The sequence below is a fragment of the Eublepharis macularius genome, chromosome 16, assembly GCF_028583425.1.
Source record: "Eublepharis macularius isolate TG4126 chromosome 16, MPM_Emac_v1.0, whole genome shotgun sequence".
Taxonomy (NCBI): Eukaryota; Metazoa; Chordata; class Lepidosauria; order Squamata; family Eublepharidae; genus Eublepharis; species Eublepharis macularius.
Genome location: NC_072805.1, coordinates 44,222,414 through 44,233,236, shown reverse-complemented (window position 1 = coordinate 44,233,236; position 10,823 = coordinate 44,222,414).

Below are 10,823 nucleotides of genomic sequence, written 5' to 3'. Positions count from 1 at the left end.
ATTTAAATTCTATAGATTCCCAGGCTTTCTCCCCTAGCTGGGGGTTGGCACCGGTTGTCTCAGATCCCAGTTCCATTGTACAAGAGTCCTGCTTCACCCCTATGAAGGTCCTCCGACCGACGCATTTGGCAGACTGAGCCTTTAGTTCTCTGCCAACATTTGCATCATATTGATGGTGAATGCCAACATAGTTTATATTTTGGAGAAGGAACGGGATTGCTTTTGGTGTATCCAGCTAAGTATTCCCTTTTGAGTTTCCATTGAGTCTTCAATGCCCTTTGTAAACATCAACAATATCAGAGCATTAGAATGGGGTCGTCTGGGTCTTGTGATATATTGCCTTGCCCATGGATCAAAATGCCAAGTGTCAAATGTATCATATTGAATTCTCAATGCAGATTGGCATCCCGGAAGCCAAAGTCAAAAAAGCACCATCATGCAAAACCTTTTAAACCTGGTCTGTGTCTCTACAAGGATCACCCTGTACACAACTCGCATGGGAAAACACATGCGCACCAAACCAGAGTGTGCTTTGAAATGCAGTATGCCCTCTGTATAATTTTCACATCCGCTAACAAATTTTCTTACATCTAATTTATTGAGATAATGACAAAAGAATTAAAAAAACCCCAGAAAAGCATAAATGTCTGGTTTATTTGAGCTGTCGTGACATGTGACATTGTATGGGAGCTTATAACCTTCCAGTAATTGTCAACAGTTATAAATTCTCGATTCCGATGTAATCAACAAACCACATTGAGTTTATTATTAGAAGCTGTCAGGCTTCCGTGCTTCTTCTTTCTTCTCTCTTAGGGAATGGCTTTGATATTGAGATCTTCCTAGTTCCCAAGAAACCTCCGTCCATCTTGATATATGAGCTGGGAAAATCATTCAAACCATGGCTTGTTTTCTTGCTTGAAAATTAAGTGTCCTGGGGGGTTGGTAGGGCACAAGTTTTTCCGAGGCTCATTCTCGTAATGAACAAACCATGGTTCCTTCTGAATAAAGTCCAATATTTGATACAAAGGTTTTGACTATGGAATGTCTCCCTCCCCTCCTTTTAGGAAGAAACAGAATCTTCCTCCGTAGTGTGACACTTATTTCTATATTTAGATTTGAGTCCAGTGGAACCCTAGAAACTAACGAGATTTTCAGAGGGTAAACTTTCGAGGGTCAGAGCTCTCTTCTTCTTCTGAAGGGTTAGGGTTCTTCTGAAAAAGAGAGCTCTGACTCTCGAAAGCTTACCCTCTGAAAATCTTATCGGTCTCTAAGGTTCCACTGGATTCAAATCCTGCTGTCCTATTGCAGACCAACCTGACTACCCACCTAAACTTATTTCTACATTCTTATGCAATGCATTCATAACCCACTCTGACGATTAAACATATATTCTCGTTCCCATTGTATTGCCTTTCCTGCTCTATTAAATAAAGCCGAGGTTTTCACCTTGTTCTTCATAAGGAACAAAGCATCCAACACAATGCCACTGGGATCAATGGGACACATTAGTTACGACTAACATCAATAATAATAACTTTTGATTCAGGACAACACCAGCTCAGAATGTTTTACAAAGTGTTTTATTATTATCCTCACAACAATCACCCTGTGATGTGAGAAGGGCTGAGAGAGCTCTGAGAGAGTTGTGACTGACCCAAGGTCACCCAGCTGGCTTCAAGCAGAGGAGTAAGGAATCAAACCTGGATATCCAGATTACAGTCCTGCCGCTCTTAACCACTACACCAAACTGGCTGAAACTCAAGCTACTGCTTAAAGGGCATAGGGCCAAACTTGACATGGTATAGAAGGTTCAGAATAGCCAGTGTGGAAGAGTGGTTAAGATTATCAGACTAGCCTCGGTACACCTGGATCAAATACAGTGACAGCTCTGCTCATACATTCAGGGCCTTCTGCAGGTGCTACCTGGCAAATGGGCAAAATCACCAACCGCCCGCACAGGTGCTTTCTCTGTTGTGGCCCCTCACTTTGTGGAATGGCCTGCCTGAGAAGGTGAGGAAGGCACTCAAGCTCCTGTCATTCCTCAAACTATGTATAGTGGACTTTTCCAAGAGAGCTTTTCTATAAAGGTAATAAGGAAGGCTATCTGTGACCTGGATAGCCCAGGTGAGCCCGATCTCATCAAATCTCAGAAGCTAAGCAGGGTCAGCCTTGGTTAGTAATTGGATGGGAGACCTCCAACGAAGACGGGGGCTGCAGAGGCAGGCAATGGGAAACCACCTCTGTTAGTCTCTTGCCATGAAAACCACACCAGGGGGCACCATAAGTCAGCTATGATTTGAGGGCACTCACCAATAAAGCTATACTGTATAGTTCAGGAAGGCACTTTATATAGGGGAAAGGACTGCAGACTATACTACTGCATATATAAAGTATTATCAATTTGCAGTACATATTACCCAGTTTTATCGTTTTCTACTGATGTAATACCATTTTTCTTCATTATACCCACACTATGTATCACACCTAATATGCTATGCTCGCTCAGATTTTGATAATTCTAATCCTAGTACTTTGCGCATTCAATGTTTCTTCATATTGGTTGTATCAACCGATACTGAGCCTATTGGATGTCTCTTCCTAAGGACTGGTATCCGTTGTGTGATCCGCTTTGAGTCTCAGCAATTAAGGTGGACTATAAATTTGGTAAATTCAATCAGTCCCTGCTCACCTGCGAAACTCACTGGGTAGGCCTGGGCCAACTATCTCTCTCAGCCTGACTGACCTCACAAAGATAGATAAAGATGAGTAGTCCGGTTTGTCTGCAGCAGTAGAAAAGAGCAAGAGTTCAGTAGCTCCTATAAGGCTAACAAATTTTTTGGTAGAGGATACACTTTCATGAGCCACAGCTCCCTTCTTCAGATACAGCTAGAACATGAGTCCATCTGTCCTAATATCTTGGAGAGTGGAGTGATTTCAGATGCGGACTGACAACAGCAGGGCCGATTCCAGACGGCCCTCTGCCTCCCGAAACGTCGCGCGTCGTCGCGCGTCGTCGCGCGGAAAACGCGAAATATCGTGTTTTCTCGCGCGAGTTTTGCGCGAGGTCGCGCAAAACTCGTGCGAGAAAATGCAATATTTCGCGTTTTCTGCGCAACGACGCGCGACGACGCGCGACGTTTTGCGAGGCGGGGGGCCGTCTGGAAACGGCCCAGGTATAAGACAATAGCCGCAGTGAATGACAATAGCAGGCATGAATGGATTAGGTGGGATATGCAAAGGGGTAGCAGGTATGGATAAATCAGCACTGGTAATGAGACAAGATGGACCGCCCCTAAATATGGCCTTGCTCTTTTTAAAGGGCAGCCCAGTGTTCATGATAGACTGGGAATAAGCACCAACTGGGTAAGAAAGAAGAAGAAGGGATTGGTGCTTAAGCCCCAGGTGCTGGTGGCTTCTCGCAAGTCTGTTCCGACAGCCTTTATTGGCTAAGTTCAGACTGTGCGACGGCACTTCTTTTCTTAGATCGCGTCTTTCGTTCTGTTGTTCAGAAAAAAGCAATATGTTGAAAGGAACATTTAGTTCTTGCGTAATTTAATTCTGCTTGGTACAGACAGTTATGGTTTCCGATATGATTTCAGATAAGTACCGTCACTCGCCGCACGGCATAACTAGGCTTAATTAAAAGAGCAGTTTAGGCGTCTGGCAAACAGCTTCACTTAGCTGAAAGAGCTGCCTGTTGCATCAACTTCAGGGACTCCTTTTCCACATTATGTTTTTTTAAAAAGACAGAAGTCTGCCCTGTTTATTATGCTGGAAGATGTTTAGCCTCTTGGAAGCTAAAGATTTTGAATGTTGCATGCTTCAGTCTACCTTGTTCTTTGTACTGTGCTTTGTCCCAGATATATAGGCACTGGAATTTATCTTTAGCTATTATGTCTCTATCCCAGTGATCTCCCACCTGGCACCAATGGAGCCCATTTTTGTGTATATCCTAGCACTCATGTGTTTCTTCTACAAACCAAAGAGCCTCTTTTCTCCATCTCATAGGAGCTGGAAGACCCCTCTTTTATAAAAAATAATAATAATAATAATTTTTATTGTGGAAAAGTTAAAAGATATAGCAAAAGTAGGAAAGTAAAACATAACAAAAACACAACTACAAAGAACCAATAGTGGCCTACAAATCAATCTACAAAGTAAAAAAAAATCAGTAAAAAGCATAAAAAGCATATTGTTACTCCACTACAGTTTTTAGCCTACAACCCTTCCTCCTTTAATATCAATCAGCTTGATTGATCGATTAATATCTTTTTTTCTGTATCTCATCTTGATATCCCAAACCCTTATTCTTAAAAATCAAAACCACAAATCATTAATTCGTTTTTCTTCGTCTCTCACAGATAGTCCATAAAGAGTTTCCAATTTGCCATGAACAAAGAGAGTTTTTTGCCTCTAATTAATGCTATACGTTCGGCCATCTCAGCTAAGTCCATCATCTTTCCAATCCATTCTTCCAATGAAGGTAGTTCCTTACACTTCCATTTTTGAGCATATGAAAGCCATGCTGCTGTTACCATATATATAGAACTAAAATACCATACTCTTTTCCCAATTTTTTTATCCATAATAACTAGAGAGCCCTCTAAGGATGCATGTCTTTGGATCTACAGGGAGCATCTAGTTGGAAACAATTGCTCCCCATCACCAGAAGATGCTTGGCTTTGTAACTGCCTCCCCACTGCTTCTGCCTCCATGGCAGCCAGTTTGTGGAGGCACCCACTGTTCTTTCTCAAAAGTTCAATGTTTGAGGACAGTTTCCCTATTCTCATAACCTTTCAGCAGAGATTCTGAATCTTACACAGGGATGTTGTAGTCCTCAAACCAAGCACAAATTCCAGCCCCAAAAGAAGCTCTGCAGGCCCCTCGAAGGAAGAGGACTTCACTGAGCCCTTGAGCATCCATCCTAAAGTCTGGGAACGGAATGCATTGCCTTACCAACTGCCCCGTCCCCCCTCACTACCATGTACATATCTAGCAGAGGTTTTAACTGAAGCAACTCAGCAATGTCACAGTAAATGTCACATTGGTTGGCCCCATCCCATTGGTACACAATGACTGGATTGTTTGCACAGAATTTATTTTATTTATACCCAACCGTCCCCAGTGGGAACCCCAAGTGGCTTACATCATTCTCCTCCCCTCCATGTTATCCTACAACAGCCCTGTGAGGTAGGTTAGACTAGGGCTCAAGCTCCAGACTGGGAAATTCCTGGAGATTTGGGTGATGGAGCCTGGAGATGGTGGGATTCGGGGAGGCGAGAGACAGCCGGTCTAATGCCATAGTGTCCACCCTCCAAAGCAGCCATTTTCTCCAGGGGAATTGATCTCTGGAGATCAGTTGTAATTCTGGGAGATCTCCAGTCACCCCCAAAGGCTAGAAACTCTAGGTTAGGCTGAGAGAGTTTGACTGGCCTAAGGTTACCCAGCAAGCTCCCACAACAGATTGGGGGTTCAAACATAAGTCTTCCAGATCCAATCCAACATTCTAATCACTATATCAAACTGGATGTCTATACTTTTCATTCCTTAAAAAGAGCAAGAGACATTCAGATTGTAATTAGAGGCGAGCACGAACTGGGGAAATGGTGGTTTGTTGTGGTTCGTGGTTTGTCACATTTCACGAACCACGAATCGCCATGAACTTGCCTGGTTTGCAAACTGGTTCATTTGGTTCGTCAGTTTGTCACTTCTGGGGTTACAGAAGGTCTGCAGAAAGCCCATCCCCCCCTGTTGCCTAGGTAACAGATTGATCAGCGCCAGGCTGTCTACAGTGACGAACAGAAAAATGAACCACACAAACTGCTCTAAAAATCATCGTGGGTCATCGCAGTTCATCAGAAATGAGCTCCGACGAACTGCTGGTTTGCGAACCAAAACCGTCTCAGTTCGTGATGAACGTTGGTTCATTTTTCAGTTTGTGCCCATCTCTAATTGTAATACAAAGAGAATTTCCCTATCTGCAGAATTTTAAAAAGTACCAGCAATTGATGTTCCTGCCCAGTTTGTCAACTTCACTGCATGTCAAAGGGAATTGCATAATCCATACCCCACACGAGTTAATCATGTACAGGTCACTTAATGGAACTTACGTACAATGGAGATTCCATGCATAGATCTCCATGTAAATGTTAGGATTAACACATGGATCCTGGGCCTGCTGAGCAGATGAGGGTAGTACAACACCTTCTATGTACACACGCACACGCATGCACGCACCGTGACAATAATTATATACAACATTAATGCTTTGTATCAAATTCTCCTTCTAAGATACTTGAAATGCTCATACATCTAAAGTAAAGCGGATACAAAGCAGAAACCTCAGCCTGTCAAATTATTATGGCAGTTGAATGGCTTTGAGCATTGAATTAAAAACAATTAGAGTTAATTTCATAGAGGCGTCCCCAAAAGAAATGGTAGATGAGGCGGGGAGTGGGAGGTAGGGGAGAGAATTGTACGAGGAGAGAATAGGCAACTGTGTGAAACATCTTTGGTGACTTAATAAAAACTTTGCATTTCTGAGCAGGGTTGTTATACTGTGACAAACGCAGCACGACCAGGTCTCTTGCACAGAGCAGCTAAAGTGCTGCCATGCTGTAAAATCCACAGATAAATGCCTGCAGGAGAGCCAGCTGCCTCACTGAAGGCTGCGGAAGAGAGAACAAAAAGTAAATCAGTTTTAAATTGTCTCCCAGAGGAACCGAATACATCAGCGGGGCTCGCCATTAAGCGCACCTCTCTTGAATCTCTGAGTTTTTTGCAGCAACGACCAGGGCTTGTGACAAATGCCTATTTTCTGATGGCAGCTATAAAATTGGAGCTACCACCACCAGCTTTGCACCTGCACAGATGCAATTTGTAGCTTAGCAGATTCTAAAACTCTGTATCAAGTTCTTAACAAGGAAAAAACAAAGGCCATTTGCGCTAAGCAAATTGGTTGCAGTAGTCCAAATTTGGTAAAAGGGAAAACAATGACCTTAGGTTGTCCTTGGCTAGAACTTTAGGTGAGTCTTCAGAAAAAAAACCTCTGTGCTTGCAATTAACTGTTCATGGAAGCCAGTTGCCATTTCAGACAGCTTTCCAGTGAACCAAAGGGAAGATGTTGCCTTTGAAAGGGACACACAATTCAATAGTCTTTATATGCCTAAGTGGACAGATACAGTTCTGTTATTCTCCAGAAGGTGAAGAATGCTGTTGAAACAGCAATAAACTACTGCTAGGTTTCTGAGAAGTAACTTCAAATTATCACCGGTGAGGGCCTTAAGACTGGGACCAACTGGACATTTGGCTCCTAAGGAAAGCTTTCTCCAGGGCCATTTGGACTTCTCCGTCTATGCCCATGGGGAAACTAAGTATGGGAAAATCATAGCATCATTCAGAGAATGTGAACATTTTGTTGTCTTTGTGTGGAAAGAAAAAAAATAGATCTTGTGAAACTGGGGTGGAAAAAAAACAAAGCATCTTCTGGTATTGTTCTCGAGAAGTGGGTCAGGAAAAAATCCAAACACTTTCTTACCACGTAAGCCTCAGGAGAAGGAAGGGGAAGGTCAAAATTAATTCCCTTTATTCCTGAGTTTAAAGCAGCCCGAAATCCTAGATAATGAAATCAATGCAGCTTTTGATGCCTATCTTCAGGATTTTATTTCCCAGACGGTAGCCGCTAGCCTTTGTTCTGAACTCAGAACTCACTTCGTAAAAGCCTGGCTGTTTAGGGGAAGAAGATGACGAATTATTCCATACTTTGCAATGTTATTTATTTTGAGATATAAGCACTTAATTACCTGGACAACACTGTTCCTTTTTTTTTTAACTTCAAAAAGGGAAACTTGAAATCCTGAAGGACTGGGCTTATACAGTTTTGCCAACACTCAGTTAGTGTGAATATAACAACTCTTTGTGCATTGTTGTTGTGGGTTTTCCGGGCTGTATTGCCGTGGTCTTGGCATTGTAGTTCCTGACGTTTCGCCAGCAGCTGTGGCTGGCATCTTCAGAGGTGTAGCACCAAAAGACAGAGATCTCTCAGTGTCACACCACGGCAATACAGCCTGGAAAACCCACAACAACCATCGTTCTCCGGCCGTGAAAGCCTTCGACAATACATCTTTGTGCATTAATACCATGGACCTGTCTATTTATTACATTTTCACACCACCTTCTTACAAGGAGCTCAGGCAGCATCCGTGGGTTTCTCTTCCTTCTATTTTTATGTTCACAACAACTCTGTGAGGTAGGTTAGGCTGAGATAGGGTTGCCAGCCTCCAGGTAGTGGCGGGAGATCTCCCGGAATTACAACTGGTCTTCAGGCCACAGAGTTCACCTGGAGAAAATGGCTGCTTTGAGGGGTGGATTCTATGGAATTATGCCATGCCAAAGTCCTTTCCCTCCCCAAATCCCACTTTCTCCAGGTTTCTCCACATTTCACCTCCCCAGATCTTCAGGAATTTCCCAACTTGGAGCTGGCAACCCTAGGCTGAGAACATAACTAGCGCTGATGGCAACCATGCATAAACTTTACATACAGCTCAGTTCCTGAAATATAATCTCAAAAGAAATCTGTGAGATGTCTTCAGTGACATGTCAGAGTGAGGCTTTTTGGATCTTCAAGGCTTTCAGTGATAATATTGGTGCGCCTGACTTTTCATTGATTTCTGCTTCATTTTTTTGAAAACATGAACTTTAGTGTTCTGTTACTTGTCTCATTTTTATCCACCACCTTACTTGATTTATTTCGTTCTAAATCAATCACAGTCTCTCAGCGTACTCCATCTTAAAAGGTTGTTACAAGGCTAAAATGCTGCTTTGAGCTCCTTCAGGGTATAAATTATTAGTAGTATTAGCAGTGGTAGTGATAATGTTGCTAATACTAATATGCCAATAAAGTATTTGAAGTGATTGATAGAGTGGGTCCAGGTAAAAGTGTTGACTGCATACAAATCAAGGGCAGGGAAAATGGCAGGAAAGTTTAACATTAGCTTTTAGCCATCATTCATATGCCTTGAAATAGGTTTTTTTGTGGCTGAATAACAACTATGTGCTCTATCAGGATTAATTTATATGCTGCTACTTTAATAGCACTTGTTCAGCTTTTCAGGAGACTGAAAGATTAAAATCTCCATAATCTGCCCCCAAAGTAGGACATGGTTCTTTGTTTCTCATTAGGAGAAAGCTATTACATTTTTCTTCCAGTGAAGTCTCGATTTTCCCATTGAGATAAGAAGAGGAACATTCTTAAATTCAAAGTTCTGCTCATGTTACCTTGAAGGAAGTCTCCATAAGCTGCGCTTTTAGATTTTAGAGTTGCCGACTCCAAGTTGGGAAATTCCTGGACATACTGCCCATATTGGCCGGCTGTTCACGGCACTCGTAATCCATTATCTGTCCTTTTTGTTTGTGGATGGGCGGGGAGGGCTAAAATCCTGTTTAGCCTTTTACAGTAAAAGATACTCTCTTCGCTATAATTCGTAATCGCTTTACAAGAATGATGTTTTTAAAAGTTAAAAGAGAATGGCTTTGGCTGCAAAGTGAAAGGCAGCACCCCCCCCCCTTTCCCACCTTGCTTCCCCATCCCTCGAAAAGTAAGGTGCTGTAGAAAGTGCCATCAGGTCACAGCTGACTTATGGTAACCCCTGTCGAGATTTTCAAGGCAAGAAAATAAGGGTGGAAATGCACGTTATTAAGTATCTCGGGACGCCCATGTGAACTTCATTTCATGTGTCCTCCCTTCCAACTTTCCATGCACTCGCTCGCACAGTCACACTTCAATTTGCTCCACGTGAATACCTTCACTCGTTCGATATCAGTTCCTCCTCAACTGCTAAAAGTATCCTAATTTCTTCCACCTCCCACTTCAATTAGATCTTGACACATTCTTACACCTTAAAGAAATGCAAATTGTCAAGTCAAGGGAGCCTACAGTACTTGTTCTTGCAGTGAGAACAGAGCTGAGATGCAATCTCACAAAGGGAGCTCCTGTGAAAGCAGCATACGTGTGCACTGATCAAGATCACGCTGCATGTGAATTGAGGACCGCACATAAAATCCTGCCTTTGATTGTCTCTAGGTGCCTAGTAACATGTTTTTCCACCCTAAAAGAAGTGGTTTGCCATTTTCTGCCTCTGCATAGCAACCCTGGCCTTCCTTGGAGGTCTCCGATCCAGTTACTAACCAAGGCCAACCCAGCACAGCCTCCAAGATCTGGAGAGATCAGGCTTGCCGGGACTATCTAGGACACAGCCCAAAAGCAAGAGGTGATCATTAACAAACTGACTGTGGAATACCAGGTCCTCCTACTGGCTGGCCAAGGAGAGAACAGGCAGTAATTTATTTTATTTATTTATATTCTATTTATATTCCGCCCTTCCCACACCAGCAGGCTCAGGGCGGATTACAACCGCATACAGTTTAAAATACATTAGACAGTTAATACCAATTAAAACCATAAAACATCTAAATTTACACAATTAAAATACATATATATGCATATACATAGCAGCACAAAATCCAACCGACCAACCTTTGCCCATCTCCAGAGCATCGTAGCAGGGACCGTTTACTAAATGGGGGTGTTGCTAGTGGGGAGGGCATATCCTGTAATTAACCGGCCAGGGGGCTTCACCTAGCACCGCCCATACATCTGGCAGAACAACTCTGTCTTGCAGGCCCAGCGGAAAGATAACAAATCCTGCTGGGCCCTGGTCTCGTTAGACAGAGTGTTCCACCAGGCTGGGGCCAGGACCGAGAAGGCCCTGGCCCTGGTCAACGTCAGGCAGGCCTCCCTAGGGTCAGGCACCTTTAGCAGATGT